We start from the raw sequence: 16,251 nt of genomic DNA on the forward strand, positions 1-16,251 counted from the left end.
CTCAGTGGTGTTCTCTGAAAGCATTAAAATTAATGCAGAAATTTCACTCAAAGAAACCTTCCAGCCAGGAGACTAGTTGACAGCACTGCATTTATTGTTTCTTCATATAAATGTTCTAATTTAATAACTTTGAGACTTACTTTTTTCAGCATCCCAAATGAACATATTGCATATAACAATTTTTCATATGTTCTTGAATCAGCAGACTGCCTGTTAATTGCCTGCGACATTCCCAAATTGGCCATTAGGAGAAGGAACCTCTGTAATACTTTCATTTTTTACCCTTCCCTGTTCTCCATGCCACCAACCTTTCTGTTCTCCACCTGGTAGGTTAGACATCAACACATTAGGTGCCTTGAAAATACTCTTTAAAACATTTCTTCCTCAATTTGTCTATAAAACAATGTAGTGCCTTGTTAGACACTAGCAGTATCTGCCATGTAACCACACCACTGAAATTTTCCAAGAGAGATTCCCCATATGTTAAGATATTCCCTTAGCTTCTGTATTAATAATACAGTTTATAATTACATCTATGCTAATTGAGGACGCTGTGCATTGATACAAATGTGATATCTGCTGGGAGTAGATTTTCAGGGCTTCTGCAAGATTCATGTAACTCACCTCCTGTCTGCACTTTCCTTATGCCTTCATTAGCATATCTGCTATAACCTTTATATCACAGCTATAACCTTTAAGTCACTTCAGGGACAATAACTATTAGTGTCCTGTTACCACTTTTCTCAGCTCTACAGTAATTTTTCCAGAAGAATGCATCTTGGCTGAGGTAGCCTGATTTAAGTGCATGCCTCCAATACATACAGGGTTACTATAGTTAGGATCTCTTTGCAAAAAAAACAATCAACAAAACATCCCTCTTGCTCTAGAGAATACTGTCTCCCAACCATTGGGAGAGATCAGCAACTGCTTCCTCTCACCCTACAAATGAACTACTTTAAATCAGAAAGAGTTTTGCAGCTGACACAGTCTTTCCAAATACACCTACATTTCTACCATGGCTGACACTCCCACAGACAAGATAAAAAGGTGTATCTATAAAAAGGAAACAGGGCTGTGTGGGAATTTTTTTTCCCAAATGGTTTAATTAACCCCTTTTTTCTGTCATGCTGAAAGATGATTTTATAATTTTAGTGGAAGTAAAATGGCATTTAATGTGTTCAAGCAATTTTATGCTCAGCAGTCTGACGCTACAGTAGAGAAAGTGGCTACACTGAGCCTCTGAGTCTGGAGACAGCCACATGGAGCCTGTTTGTAATTGCATACCTAATTGATAGTCACATGAGTCACATAGTTTGGCCTTCATGTATGCACTCTCTAGCTATAGTGGACTTGTAGTGTGAGGCAGAGACATGGTCTCTAATAACAAAGTGCTGGTTTATTTCTGATTTTATTTTTTCAGGGGATGCAGCATTAAATTACAAATATCAGTAGAGTAAATTCCCAAGAAGGTCCCTCTAAACTATTATATAGAAATCTGGTGGAGTTGTGCACTCACAAAAACACATCTGCACCTTTCTGAGTTTGCGATGTTTGATCCTTGCAAATTTCATTGCTAACAGTGGGCGTCCCCATAGCTGAAAAGCAGAAAAATGCAAGTATTTGCCCTCCTGTAGTAGCATATTAGAGTGATGGTTCTTGGAACTCAAAATTTTCTGTATATTTGCAATAACATCCATAATAAATAGTCACACCCAGATGTTTCAAGAAATTTGTGGACACCAAGGAACACCATGGTTGTCACTCAAATGCCTTGTTAGTCTACAGCAGCAGTTGGATGCAACTGGACTATCCCTATGAACTAGTACATCTTCCTGGTGAACACTTAGTAGAACATATAGAACTTTAACTTAAAGACTGTTTAATATTTGCTTTAAAATATCCATTTGTCAGTTGCTGTTTTGGTTAGAACATTCATGCATTGGGTCACTGCTATGGCCTTCAACTCTAACAGCTCAGGCTCTTCTTTGTGTAAGATTAGGGTAAATTAGCTAGTTTTGTTTGAGCATAAAAGTGTGAAACCTATTTAAGTACTATTTTTGTTGGCTTCCTTGCTTTGAGGTAAGGGGTTTGAATATCTTGACAGCTGAAGACTCCAGAAAATTTCTAGGGAACTTGTTATGTGTTTTATCCCTCTCACAGTGAAAACCCCTGCTTTTGTTACATTTATGTGGAATTTTCTGTGTTTCAGTTTATCCCCCTTGCCTCCTGCCCTGTGACAGGGAACCACTAAGAAGAGCCTGATTCCAATCAGCTTTTCTCCCCCATCAGGTATTTCTATATGTATAAAAATAATTTGTAGAAATACATATACATATATATAATATTCAACATCTATTTGTATGTTAAATATGTATCCATATCCCCCCTGAGCCTTCTATTCTCCAGACTGCACAATCCCAGCTCTCTCCCACTTCATAAGAAAGATGCTCCAGCTCCTATCCTCTTTGTGGTCCTGCCCTAGGCTTTTTTCCATATGTCCACATCTTTCTTGTTCCGGGGAGCCCAGAAAGAGAACCAGGAATCCACGTGTGTCTGGCAACATGCTTCATAATGCAGACCAGGACCTCTCTCAGACAGCACCTTTCAAAGATAGTTGAGACTGGTCATGCAATGACATCAGACATCTCCCTCAACATTTCTGGATGCAAGCCACCAAGGATTTGTGTAAGTCTGCTTTGTTTAAATGCTCCCTAATGTGAGGACCCTCCTTTACAAAAGTAAGCCTTCCTGGTTGCAGACTTTGTGGTTTCAGGGGTCTGGGATTTCCAGAGACTGACCCTAGCAGCTAATACCAGAGGAAAGAAGTAACTGAGTACCTCAGCCTACTCTGTATTTTTGTCACCAGGTTCTCTGCCCAATTCAGCAACAGGTCCACTTTTTCTCTAGCCTTCTTTTTGCTGCCAGTGTACCTATCTGTATGAGGGTTTCTCGTCTTTCATGTCTCTTGTGAGATTCAATTCCATGTGGGCTTTAGCTTTCCTAAACTCATCCCTCCAAGCTCAGATAGTATCTTTATATTCCTCATAGGTTATGTATCTTTGCTTTCATCTCTTGAGCACTTTGGGGGTTTGTCTGAATTTAGTCAGGCGTTCCTCAGTCATCCATGCATGTCCCTTTCCGCGTTTGCTTGACTTCTTATGTGTTGGTATGGATCTTTCTGGAGCTTGACTATCAGCAAGCTCTTGTGAACCTTCCTTCTCTTCATGACCATATTCCACAGGATTCTTCCAAAGATATCTCTGTACAGGCCTATATCTACCACCCTGAAGCCCAGCGCTAAGGTCCTGACTTTTGCTCTGTTCTACTCTCTTGTGCTTCTTAAGTTCTGTCTCATGGTCACCCCAACACTCCCAGCCAGTCCTTCCTTGCTGTCAGTAGGACTTCTAATATTGTTTCCCCTCATGTTAGCTCCACAGGAGGTCATCAACAATGCCCTACAGAAACCTCCTGGATTTTCTATGCTCTCCTATGTCGTCCTTCTTGCAGATATTGGGGTAGTCATATTTCCACAATAGGATCAGGGCATGTGACCATGTGAGTTCTTAGAGTTGCCTGAAGGCCTCTTCTACCTCATATTCCTGGTCAGGAGGTCTACAACAGATTTCCACAACAATGCCACCAATGCTGCTCTGCCCCCTAATCCTGACCTTCATCTACATAAGATGTTGAATAACAAATCTCTGAGAAGTTTGTGTTTTCTGCGTAGGTAAATGTTACAAGCTGCACTGCAAGTCTGTTCACAGATATGTTTCTGTTATTTTGGTTTGACTTTCTGGCTTTGCAATTTCAGCATCTAATTATTGAGCCTGGGAAGAGGGAGATGGCAGATGTGTCATTTCTGCTAAACTGGAGGAAGAACCTGAGCAAAGAGATGCTTATGAATCCAGACATCTGTTCAAACAGAAATTGAGTGGTTTCTCTTTTGCAAAAATTTTCATAAAGATTTAGTTATATGGCAGGCCTTGGGTTTTCTTCTAAATTGTTCCAGTAAATATAGAGTCAAACAGCATTGATCAATGGTTCAGATTGGTTCTCATAAAAACCATGACCCTGCATTTATTGCTGAAATTTGTTCTGCTATCCTGGGTAGCTTCTGCAAAGTCTTATTAAATATTGACTAGCTTCATGTTGCTGTTTCTGGAATCTCACCCTTACCCCTGCTTTCAGAGTTTAATTTATATTTGTATACCTATCCTGTACAAAACCAATCATAGCAGAGATGCATGGATTACTGCATTCTGATATTTTTGCCAAATCGGAAAATGACCATTCATTCCCACCAGGATTTTCTGGCTAAATGCATAACCTCAATGAATTCAGTGACAGAACTCCTCTCAACTCAGTAGCTTTCAAATTTCACCACCTGTTTCTAGTCTATTGCAGCACTTTAAGAACTCCATTGTGCAAGGGAGCTTACCAAGGTCTCTTGGAAGTCCAGATAAATTACCTTAAGTGTTATTCCCTTAGCTATATTCAGAAGACTTTGTGGTTTTGTTTTTTTAATTAGGTTCTTTTTTTCCCCTTCAAGCAAAATGCTTAAATGCTCATTGTCAAAGAAATAATTTAATCTTCCATTTTCTGATATAATTTAACAAGAAAAAAATGCTGATATTGAAATGTGAGTTCTGTGCTCTCTCAGAAGTTTGTCTATCCTGGAGTTACCTGGAACTCACTTGTATTTGTCTGTTTCTTCTGTGGCTCCATTTGTTTCATATTTCCCACATAGTACAAAACATTTTCTTGGTGCGTACAGAACAGATGCTGCTTTCAAACTGATTCATGGCCAGCTTTCAAGGGGGTTGTGAGGGAAACTTTTGCAAACTTTCTGATGACACCTCTGCTGCACAGATTGCAGATTTCAGTGCAGAGACCTGTTTCTTTATGCATGTCAGAGAGGATATTGCACTGAACACCATTTATGTTGTATGAGAATGGATTCTTCATTAAACATAGCAAATGTGTGTAGGCATTTCTCAGTTTCCAGGTATGCACCATGGTGGGTGCTGAATATGGAGCCAGCAGCCTGAGTGGCTTGTAAATCAATAAGATTTACAATCCTCTTCCTCCTCCCCTTCAGAATTTGACAAGTAGGACTGGTACAGGTGTGAGGCTCTGGACCTAGAAGGCCAGACAACTGATGAGGTGGGGGAAAGTCTGGGATAGGGTGGTTTCCTAAAGCAACACCACCTGTACCCTGCATCACATCCTCCTCTGTTAAGAGGAAAAGAAGGGTAGTTGTAATAGGAGACTCCCTTCTAAGGGGAATGGAGGGCTCAATATGCAGACCAGGCACAACTCACAGGGAAATCTGCTGTCTCCCGGGGGCTTGGATAAAGGACATCACTGGAAAATTCTCCAGTCTAATAAGGCCCTCTGATTACTACCTGCTATTTATAGTTCAAGCTGGCAGTCTGGAATTAACAAAGAGAAGTGTGAGAGCAATCAAAAGAGACTTCAGGGCCCTGAGACGATTGGTAGTAGGATCAGGATTACAAGTAGTGATTTCTTTGATCCGTCCAGTAACAAGGAGTAATACTGATAGAAGTAGGCAGATCCATCAGGTCAATATGTGGCTCTGAGATTGGAGTAATCAGAAAAATGTTGGGGTTTTGTCCATGGGATGATCTACTCAGCACCTGGTCTGCTCACACCTGATGGGATAAATTCATGTCAGAGGGGAAAATGAATTCTAGCACAGGAGCTAGCAGGGCTCATTGACAGAGCTTTAAACTAACTTGGAAGCGGGAAAGGGAAAAAAAACAGGCTCTCAAGTGATGAACAATGGGATTATGTGCCAAAACTTGAGGAAATGGGCACTAATGGGGTCCCTCAATCTGCTTCACAAGACATTGGCTACAATGCATCGCACCTGAGATGTTTCTACACTAATGCAGGCAGCATAAGGAACAAGTGGGATGAGCTTGAACCTTTGGCCCAATCCCACACATATGATATAATTGGCATAAGAGAAACCTGGTGGGATGAATCCTGGGGTGCCATGGTGGACACTTACAGGCTCTTCAGGAGGCGTAGGCAGGGCAGAGGTGGAGGAGCAGCACTGAATATGATAGAAGGGTTAGAATGTATGGAACTCACAGTTGGCAATGGCACAGTTGAGAGGCTCTGGATAAGAATCAAGGGGCAAACAAATAATGCAGGTCATTGTGGGAAACTAGTATAAACCTATAGGCAGAACAATGATGCTGATGAATTAATTTTTGAGGAACTAAGGGACACTTCTTAAGAGGGAGCCTTTATTCTTATGAGGGACTTCAACTTGCCAGAAATTAACTGGAAGCATAAACCAGCTGATACAACCCAGGCCACAACATTCTTAAAAAACCTTGGTGACAGTTTTTATGGAACCTGCTGGTGCTAAGGGAGCCAACTTGGAAAGATGCCCTCCTTGATCTACATCTTGTCAACAGAGAGGATCGCGTGAGTGAAGTAGAGGCTGGTGGACATCTTGGCCACTATGACCACGAAGTGATTGAGTTAAAAATCTCTCTTGATGGGAGAAGAAGTGCTAGCAAAACCTCAATTCTGGATGTGAGGAGAGCAGATTTCAGGCTGCTCAGGGACTTGGTGAGTAAGGACCCTTGGGAAAATGTGTTGACAGGTGCTGGAGTCCATCAGTGCTGGTCACTTGTTAAACATCACCTCGTAAGGGTAAAGAAGCAGGCAATTTCCAAATGTTGGAAGTCAAGCAGGAGAGGTGGGAGGCCAGATTGGCTGAACAGGAATCTTCTCTTGGAAATAAGGCAAAGAAGTAAGGTATATGCCCAGTGGAAGCAAGGTCAGGAGACATGGGAAGAATGCAGATATACTGCTTCCCATTGTAGGAAGAAAATTTGTGTGGCCAAAGTGCAGTTGGAGTTGAAGATGGCCAGAACTGTGAGGGACAATAAAAAGATTTGTTTTCAATTATATTAATGGCAAAATGGAGTGTAGAAATAACATTAGCCAGTTACAGGATGAGGAAGGTCACCTCACAAACAGGGACAGGGACAAGGCAGAGGTGTTTAATGCATTCTTTGACTCAGTCTTTAACATGGGTGATGGACCAAGGGGGTCTCAGTGCCCTGAGCTGGAGGACCATGACTGTGAGAAAGATCAGCTCCTAGTTGACCCTGATATTGTGCAGGATCTGCTGCTCCAGCTGGATCCCTGCAAATCTATGAGGCCTGATGGGATTCATCCAGGAATCCTCAAAGAGCTGTCTCATGTCATTGCAAAACTTCTCCTGATGAATTTTGAGTGGTCTTGGGAATCCAGAGAGGTTGCTGCCAAACATTGTCCCGATTTTCAAGAAGGGCGAGAAAGAGGAGCCCAGAATCTATAGACCTGTCAGTCTCACTTCAGTGCCTGTAAAAGCCACAGAGAAGATTATTTTGGGAGGCACTGAAAAACACCTGAAGGACAACATAGTCACTAGGCTAGCATGGCTTCCTGAGAGGAAAGCCCTTCTTTTCAAACCTGATTTTCTTTTATGACAAGGTAACCCACCTAGATGATCAAGGGAAACCAGTGGATGTAATCTTTTCAGATTTCAGTAAAGTTTTTGATGTTGTCTCTCTCAGGATCCTTCTGGACAAAATATCCAACACACAGCTGGATAAACACATCATGTGATGGGTGAGCAGCTGGCTCATGAGTCTGTCACAAAGGGTTACAGTGAATGGAGTGACATCAGACTGGCGACCTGTCACTGGTGGGGTTCCACAGAGCTCCTGTTCTCTTCAAAATCTCCATAAATCCCATGGACACAGAACTGGCACGGATACTAAGTAAGTTTGCAGATGATACAAAACTGGGAGGAGACATTGACTCCCTCAAAGGAACAGAGGCCTTGTGGAGAGACCTGAATGGATTAGAGGGCTGGACAAACACTAATAGTATGAAGTTCAACAAGGCAAAGTGCCGGATTCTGCATCAGGAATGGGGCAACCTGTAATACAGAATGAGATGATGTAGAACAGTGACATAAAAAGAGACCTGGAGGTCCTGGCCAGTGGCAAGTTGAACATGAGCCAGCAGTGCCCTGGCAGCCAGGAGGGCCACCTGTGTCCTGGGTGGCATCAGGCACAGCATCACCAGCCAGGCAAGGGAGGGGATTGTCCTGCTCTGCTCTGCACTGGGGTGGCCTCACCTCAAGTGCTGGGGGCACAGCAGGTCTGGGTGCCACAGTATAAGAGAGACATTGAGCTGTTCGAGAGTGTCCAAAGGAGGGCAATGAAGATGGTGAAGGGCCTTGAGGGGAAGCCATATGAGGAACAGCTGAGGTCACTTGGTCTGTTCAGCCTGGAGAAAAGGAGACTGAGGGGAGACCTCATTGCAGTTACAACTTCCTTGTGAGGGGAAGAGGAGGGGCAGGCACTGATCTCTTCTCTGTGGTGAGCAGTGACAAGACTTGAGGGAATGGCCTGAAATTGCGTCAGGAGGCATTTAGGTTAGATACCAGGAAAAGGTTCTTCACCCAGAGGGTGTTTGGGCACTGGAAGAGGCTCCCCAGGGAAGTGGTCACAGCACCACATCTGACAGAGTTCAAGAAGCACTTGGACAATGCTCTCAGGCACATGGTGTGACTCTTGGGGCTGTCCTGTGCAGGGCCAGGAGTTTGGCTTGATGATCCTTGTGGGTGTCTTCCAACTCAGATTAATCTGTGATTCTCTGAAGATGGGATGGAGAAAAGGGAAGAGAAGCAAGAAATACAAGTGAAATGAAACCACCTGAGCTTAAATAGCAGCTCAGCAACAGATTGGGAGTCCAGAACCTGGTTTCGACACTTGCTCTTACAACCTATCTTTGCTGCACTGTGCCTTGTTCTAAGTGTGGGAGGCATCCAATTTATTTGGACCTTTCCTCTAGGATCTAGATTGTTTAGTACATATATGGTCCTAGAGAGTGTTTTTCTTGTCTGAGACTCTCATGATGGTTTTCGTCCACAGTTTCTTTCTTTTTCCTGTTTCTCCTCTTTACTTGCTGTATTGCTTGTTGATGGTATTTGGGTATTTTACTGATAGGTGTATCAATTATGCAAGAAAGAGATATATTTGCCCTCCACTTGCCCATTCAGCTTTGTAAAAGGACAAAGAATTCGAGTGTAGACTTTCTCCTAATAGAAGCTCTGTATTTATCTTCAAGCTGTGTCACCTTGAATTTATCATGCATTAATAGTGAAGTCTTATGTGTCTCTGATGCAACTTGGTTATTTTTGTTGTTTATAACTTGTTCCAGCATGCCTGTCTAAAAGCATTATTATAACATTTTTTGCTATTACATGGTAATTCTATAAACTCCCCACTTAAGATTCCTGCCGGTAGATAGGCTGACCTCAATGTGTTCTTAAGGTTTTTCTACTTGTGTATGCCAAAGTACTCTACATATTCTACAGCAGTTACTGTATTCTTTGTCACCAGCTTGTCATGTTGAACAGGCGTTCTTTTCAGAAGTGAAAAATGCCCATTCCTATAAAATAACCTTCTTTCAAGTATCTCCAGTTGCCAGTCCAAACCAAGGTGGCTATTGTGTGGGCTAATGTAGCCCATTATACTCTGAAATCCACAGTCCAAAATATGGAACTGTCTTGTTACACAGACTCTGAACTGTGTTATTTTATACTTAAAACTTTATTGGGATTTGGACACAGCATAATGCTCATATGAGAGATAAAATCTCCCAAACAAGATGACCAACAACTACACGGATGGCAACAGGAGCCTCTGCTGTGAGGCCACCTTCAGGGCTGTCCTCAGTTGGACCAGGAGATACTTCCCAAAGCATTTCTTGGCTCAGTTCTTATGCTCTAGCTGATATTCTGTATAAGGACCCCAATACAAGCATATTTATTCCTTATTGATATCCCTCAATATAGCCAATCTGAACCACAAGCAAAAACCATTTTAACTGCCTCCGTGCAAAAGACTCTTATATGTGATCATTTCTGTATCAGCAAACAGTTTCAAAATATTTTTGACAAATATTTTATCACTGTTCAAACTGACCACATTTGCAGCAGGGACCACTGAGGGTAGTCTCTGGGCTAGTCTCTGATAGTCATTCTCCAGGCTGAATGATACACTCAGAAGGAGTCTCCAGAATCATCTAAAATTTCCATCAGGAGGGCTTCTGCATGACCTGCTTAGGTTGTGGATTGTGAAGGTGGCCAGCAGTCCAGGGAGTCACCCTGTTCCAAGTATGTCCATTGTCTTCAGCCAGATCATTTTCCCATCTCTGCTGATCACCTTCCATGGATATCCTGTGCCATCCTCAAATTAACTCAGGTGGACCTGGGTGTATCACATGCACAGACTGATAATCAGCTGTGCCACAGATATCACTAAATGTCAGGCTTGATTTTTCATACCTGTATCTCATTTCCAGTTTAAATTCCACAGGTCTGGATATGATATTTTAATTAGAATCATAATATTTTCATTTTCTGTGTCTGTGCCACATCCTGACTTCATATGGGGACATGTTTAGAAGTGGTACTTAGCTGCTATTTTGAAATAGCCTTGTGGGTGTTTATGCTTTTTCCTTTCTATGTAAACAAGGTTGTACTCCAGACTTGCTAGAGGCATCATGGTATTCCAAATTTGTCTGGCTCTGATTTAATCTTAGCCCATTTTTCTCATTTTCCTTTCAGATTCTCATTTGGCATATGTGATCTTTCATCCATTTTAGTCAGTACAGGACTCTTCTATCCATATCCACAGAAAATTTTGCCTCCTCCAGGATTATGCAAGCCCTTAGCAGTGGTGTTTTCTCATAGTTTATTACTATGGGTGTATTGTTTTCCAATGTGAAATGTCACACATTTCAATAGAAGCTGCATTTCTGTAATATACAGTGAATCCTTTCCTATCATTTGTGTGTTCCTGCAACTAAATTCATTGAAGCATTGCTTGGGTTTCAAGGGATTTTGAATTCAAACATTTTTCTAGCAATAGTTCTTCTTGAGAACTGACAGTCTGGAGAGGGCTTTCTTTTCAGTATGTCATACCTAGCTGAAAAGGTAAGCTAAACAGGCAGTTTGGTTGGCTTTTTTCCAATCAAAATGAGGGTGCTAACCAATATTGCTGGATTTGAGCAGAAAAGCAGCTGACTTTTTAAAAAATATTGTTTGCAGCTTTGGTCACCACCATACTAGAAAGGCATTCAGCCATTAAAGAGTGTCCAAAGGAGGCCACAAAGTGTTACAGTGAATCAGACTGACATCAGACTGGCGACCTGTCACTGGTGGGGTTCCACAGGGCTCCTGTTCTCTTCGACATCTTCATAAATCCCATGGACACAGAACTGGCATGGATACTAAATAAGTTTGCAGATGATACAAAACTGGGAGAAGATGGGAAACTGGGGAAGATGGTGAAGGGCCTTGAGGGAAAACCATATGAGGAGCAATTGAGGTCACTTGGTGTGTTCAGCCTGGACAAGAGGAGACCTCATTGCAATCTACAACTTCCTTGTGAGGAGAAAAGGAGGGGCAGGCACTGATCTCTTCAGTCTGGTGACAGTGACAGGACTGAAGGGAATGGCCTGATGTTGTGCCAGGGGAGGTTTAGGTTGGATATCAGGAAAAGGTTTTTCACCCAGAGGGTGTTTGGGCACTGGAAGAGGCTCCCCAGGGAAGTGGTTACAGCATCAACCCTGATAGAATTCAAGAAGTGTTTGGACGATGCTCTCAGGCACATGGTGTGACTCTTGGGGCTGTCCTGTGCAGGGCCAGGAGTTTGGCTTGATGATCCTTGTGGGTGTCTTCCGACTCAGATTAATCTGTGATTCTGTGACTACTGTCTTCTTCCAAATCTGTAAAGCAATGGAGTCCTGTTCTTCATGCACAAGATTCTGGCACCCTGACATGATGTAGGCATTTAATACATCATTATTTTGTCCCTCTGTGTTTTTTTTAATTCCTATACACCCTTCTCCTCTTTTTTTTTTTTCTACAAACCCTTTACAAATACAGAAAAAGAAGAATTTACTGGGCAAGTATTCTTCTGTTTTAAGTCTTTGTAATGCTCTGAAGTTCTGGAGCAAGTTCTGTCAGCTGGATCTGCCTGGTGGTCTGCCCTTGCATAGGAAAGCTACAATTTTAAACTTAAATAGGGGCTTAGCTCTAAATGTCAGGATACATTCTTGCACAAACACCTCACCCATTTGCCCACTGTACCTCTTTTGAGTCATTGCTTCTGGAGAAACAATTTACTCCCATTGATTCATCCTTGTTGCAAGCAAAAATGCTGGAGTAGATAATACACACTCCAGTAAAATTCTGTAGTTTTGAGTTTTTGACTGCAGAGCTGAGAAAAAAAGAATAAAAAGGCAACAAAAGGAAAAGTAAGGAAATAGGTATAGTCTTTCAAGATACTTGACATTTTCCTTGTGTACAGCCATGGGTCTTTCAAAGCCAGCTTAGTCATGGAGTCTGATGACTAAGCTGGTGATGTGCACCTTTTCCTCTGAGCTTATGGTATGGAACTTGGCCCTTCTGTTTCCTGGGAACCTCACTGTCTTCAAGGGAAATGAAACTTTGTGACAAGAATACGCCCACTCAATTAATATATAATTTGTAGACCTTATTGTACCAAAGTCGTCTTCATTTGTTTGGACTCAGAGGATGTAAATGAGGCATCTGAGAATGATTCTGCTTTGATTTACATGAAGACTGTTAATTCATGTTCATCTTTTTCTCCGAGGGTCAATTAAATTTCAACTCTCGGAAGACTCTCTGAATTTATAGCAGGTTACACAGTAAATTATCCCTGTAGTGACGAATGTCTAGACACCAAATATGCACCATAATAAATGCTGGAGGTATGGAATGAGTATGCAAATGAAGAGACTTCTGTTCATTCTTACCCATAACAGATACTGCAAAACATCATGATTAATCAATAATAGTAGTAAGAACAAGAACAATACTCCTAGACACTCAAATATAGTACAGTCTTCTTTGTTTGCTCTAGATACCACTGGCAAGAGTGAAGATGTATATTCAGCATATCTTACAGACTTGCACAAGTCATGATGCAGGTAGCTTGTTATTTGCTGTGCTTACATGCTGAAAGGTTGAGGGCATTCTTCTTATTATATTTATAAAAAGCTCTTCACCCAAAATGCAGCCTAATCTGAGGCTTTCTCCCCTCTCACATATTCCTGAAACTGCTCTACTGTTTTGTTCTCACAATCACAGGAAGTATTCTTATCACTGAGATGATTAGGTTTCTGATCCACAGTTTTCCACACAAAGGCATAAAATTTAATCTTGTTCACATCACTGACTCAAGCTTAAAGTGTCTGCAAGTGCTATGTTGAACACCGAATGAAGGACAGGTCCTGTGTTAGTCTTCTCAGAGCAGTGAATTTCACTCTTAGTGCTTTGTGGCTCCCAGAGAAGTCACTTATGCTGGCTGGTAATGGCAAACATCACTAGACTATCCCTGCAACCATAATAAATATAGCTTGAGTTAATTTTCCTGTGTGTCAAACTGCTACACTGCACAGCAAAAATGACTTTAGCATATTAATAAGGCAAAATGAGAGTAATGCAGAGTCATCCTATTACAACCTTCTTGACTGTAACATCTGAGAGGTGTCAAATGCCATTCTCTCTGCACGCTTAAAAATCCTTTTATGCTGCTATAGCTTTTCAAAGAAAATAAGCTATATTTGTCAGAAATAAATAAAAAAACAGTATGCAAATCTTTTTGTTGTTACTACTGTGTTGAACTGCAAGTAAATAAGGGAAGGCACATAATTCCATACTACTCTTTTAAGCAAAGCAGTTAAGATAACAAAATATTTTAAGTAATGAACATGCCTGAGATGAAAAGAGGAGAAGCACTGTGAAAAAAGTCTGGTATGTAGAAAACCAATCTTATGATATTTTTCTTAATAGCCAAATAGCTGTCAAAGGACTGTTTACCATAAGCTAATAAAAGCAAAAAAGTTATGAAAGCTCATAAAATTTATTAGTATGATAAATACATCTACATGGTATGAAGACTAAAACATCTAAAATTAAAGACATGCTAATCCTAAAGTACCTTACTTTCAGAATGTCAGATCTCTTATTTGGTCAAAGTCTGATTTAGTAGCAGGAAAATTACTGACTTATAATAGCCTTCCTCAAGATCTAAGGGACATTTTAATTTTTTTCCCTTTCTCTTTATGGCAGGCTTGTGATAATTTAGGTCCCTCATTTGCATGAAATTATTATTCTGTATCTTTGTTTCTAATGATAGTTGGTCCAGGCAAATGGTAAAAACCAAACCCAACCAACCTGCAGCTTTTGCTTAGAGCAGTGTGTAAGGGTACAAGATAGAAATGTTCATGGCTCTGTCTTATGATTATGTATGTTCAGAGTGTTATTATGTGTATTTGTTCCTTTTGAACAAGTAGGTGCTGTTTTCCTAGGCCTAGAGGTACACTCTTATAGGAAGAGAGTCATTTGAAGTAGTGCTGAGCACCCACAGATCCACCACAGGCCACTTCTGACCAGCAATTACGGTACGGGTTCGAATTCTTTCAACAGAACTATACTAGATATGGTTGGCAGTTTTTTCTTCCTAAAACAGAGCTCCTCCTATCAAGGTCCACTTTCATTTCCTGCCCTGTACAGAATAAAATCCAAGCCTTCAAGGACAGCTTTTAGTACTTCACAAATGTGTTTCCCTTTCTTCTCAGCTCTTTTTCTAGCTACTAAGTAACAGTAATAATAAAAATGGCCCTGGTATTCCCTTGAAATTTCTTGCCATCCAATGGCAAAACCCAAATTCTCACTGCCCCTCTCATTTAGATTCACAAACTTAAATTTGTAAATTCTTTATTCCCTCTTAAGGTATATGAAATCTAGATGTGTTCATTTAAAAAAAAAAAAATCTAGTTGAAAAATATGCTAACCTATATGCCAGCAACTAAGCTGGAAGAGTTGAAGTTTTGATATATTAGGTTTCTTTTCACTAGAACCCTCTATGCTTTCTTCTCTTTTTACACAGTTTCTGTATATGTTTTCTTTTCTTGCACTAATATACCTTCAATAGACACTTTTTCTGTTCTTCCTTTTGCACTGTGGAATAGTTCACAAAATTTAAATTCTATGATTCCTCAAAGATATAGTAGAATTTCAAAAGAGATTCATAACTCAGCTACATAAACACAGAGGAAGAATTTACGATATTTGAAAGAAAGAAAAGGGACCTATTTGCTATTCAGGTGTGGGTTTATTTGTTTTTTTTATTTATGTGGTTGCTGCTTTCTTTTTTAATATATAATTTCATACAATCTCCATTGATTTCACTGGCAACTTTTCATTTAGGTGTTTCATTATCCACACTTACAGATACATAGAAGTTTTCATAGTAGAGTTTATATTTCAGTCATATATTAAAATACACACTAGATTTTGTTAAAACAGTTTTTCCCTTTGTCAGTAAATATTGGTCTATAAGATCTGATTTATGCTTGTCCTTTCTGCCAGTCTAAGCCAAGTCTCTCTTATTTGCTCTCTTTGATAACTTAGATCTATTGACTACATGGTTAATTTTCTTAGACAGCTGATATAGGAGCAAGAATGAGCTTTGAAAGTCAGGCTGTCTTAATAATTTACATAGTTAGCAGACGCTATGCTTATTTTTTCATTAGCAACTTTCCTGTCCTCTTGTCTGCATTGGTCATAACCATTTTTACAGCCTTTCTGTAACTAATTTTCCTATTTCTCCTGTTTTACAGCAGTTTCTGCCTGAAAGAAGGCTCTGTGTGAAGGTGGAGAAGGACTTTGTTGGACCAGGAAGCAGTGTTAGAACAGAATGGTGACAAAATATTTTCCTCAAACATCATGCAGAATCACAGATTAATCTGAGTTGGAAGACACCCACAAGGATCATCAAGCCAAACTCCTGGCCCTGCATAGGACAGCCCCAAGAGTCACACCATGTGCCTGAGAGCATTGTCCAAGTGCTTCTTGAACTCTGTCAGATGTGGTGCTGTGACCACTTCCCTGGGGAGCCTCTTCCAGTGCCCAAACACCCTCTGGGTGAAGAACCTTTTCCTGATATCCAACCTAAACCTCCCATGACACAACTTCAGGCCATTCCCTCAAGTCCTGTCACTGTCACCAGACTGAAGAGATCAGTGCCTGCCCCTCCTCTTCCCCTCATGAGGAAGTTGTAACTACAATGAGGTCTCCCCTCAGTCTCCTTTTCTCCAGGCTGAACAGACCAAGTG

Source organism: Coloeus monedula, assembly GCF_965178545.1.
Source record: "Coloeus monedula genome assembly, chromosome: Z".
NCBI classification, from domain to species: domain Eukaryota; kingdom Metazoa; phylum Chordata; class Aves; order Passeriformes; family Corvidae; genus Coloeus; species Coloeus monedula.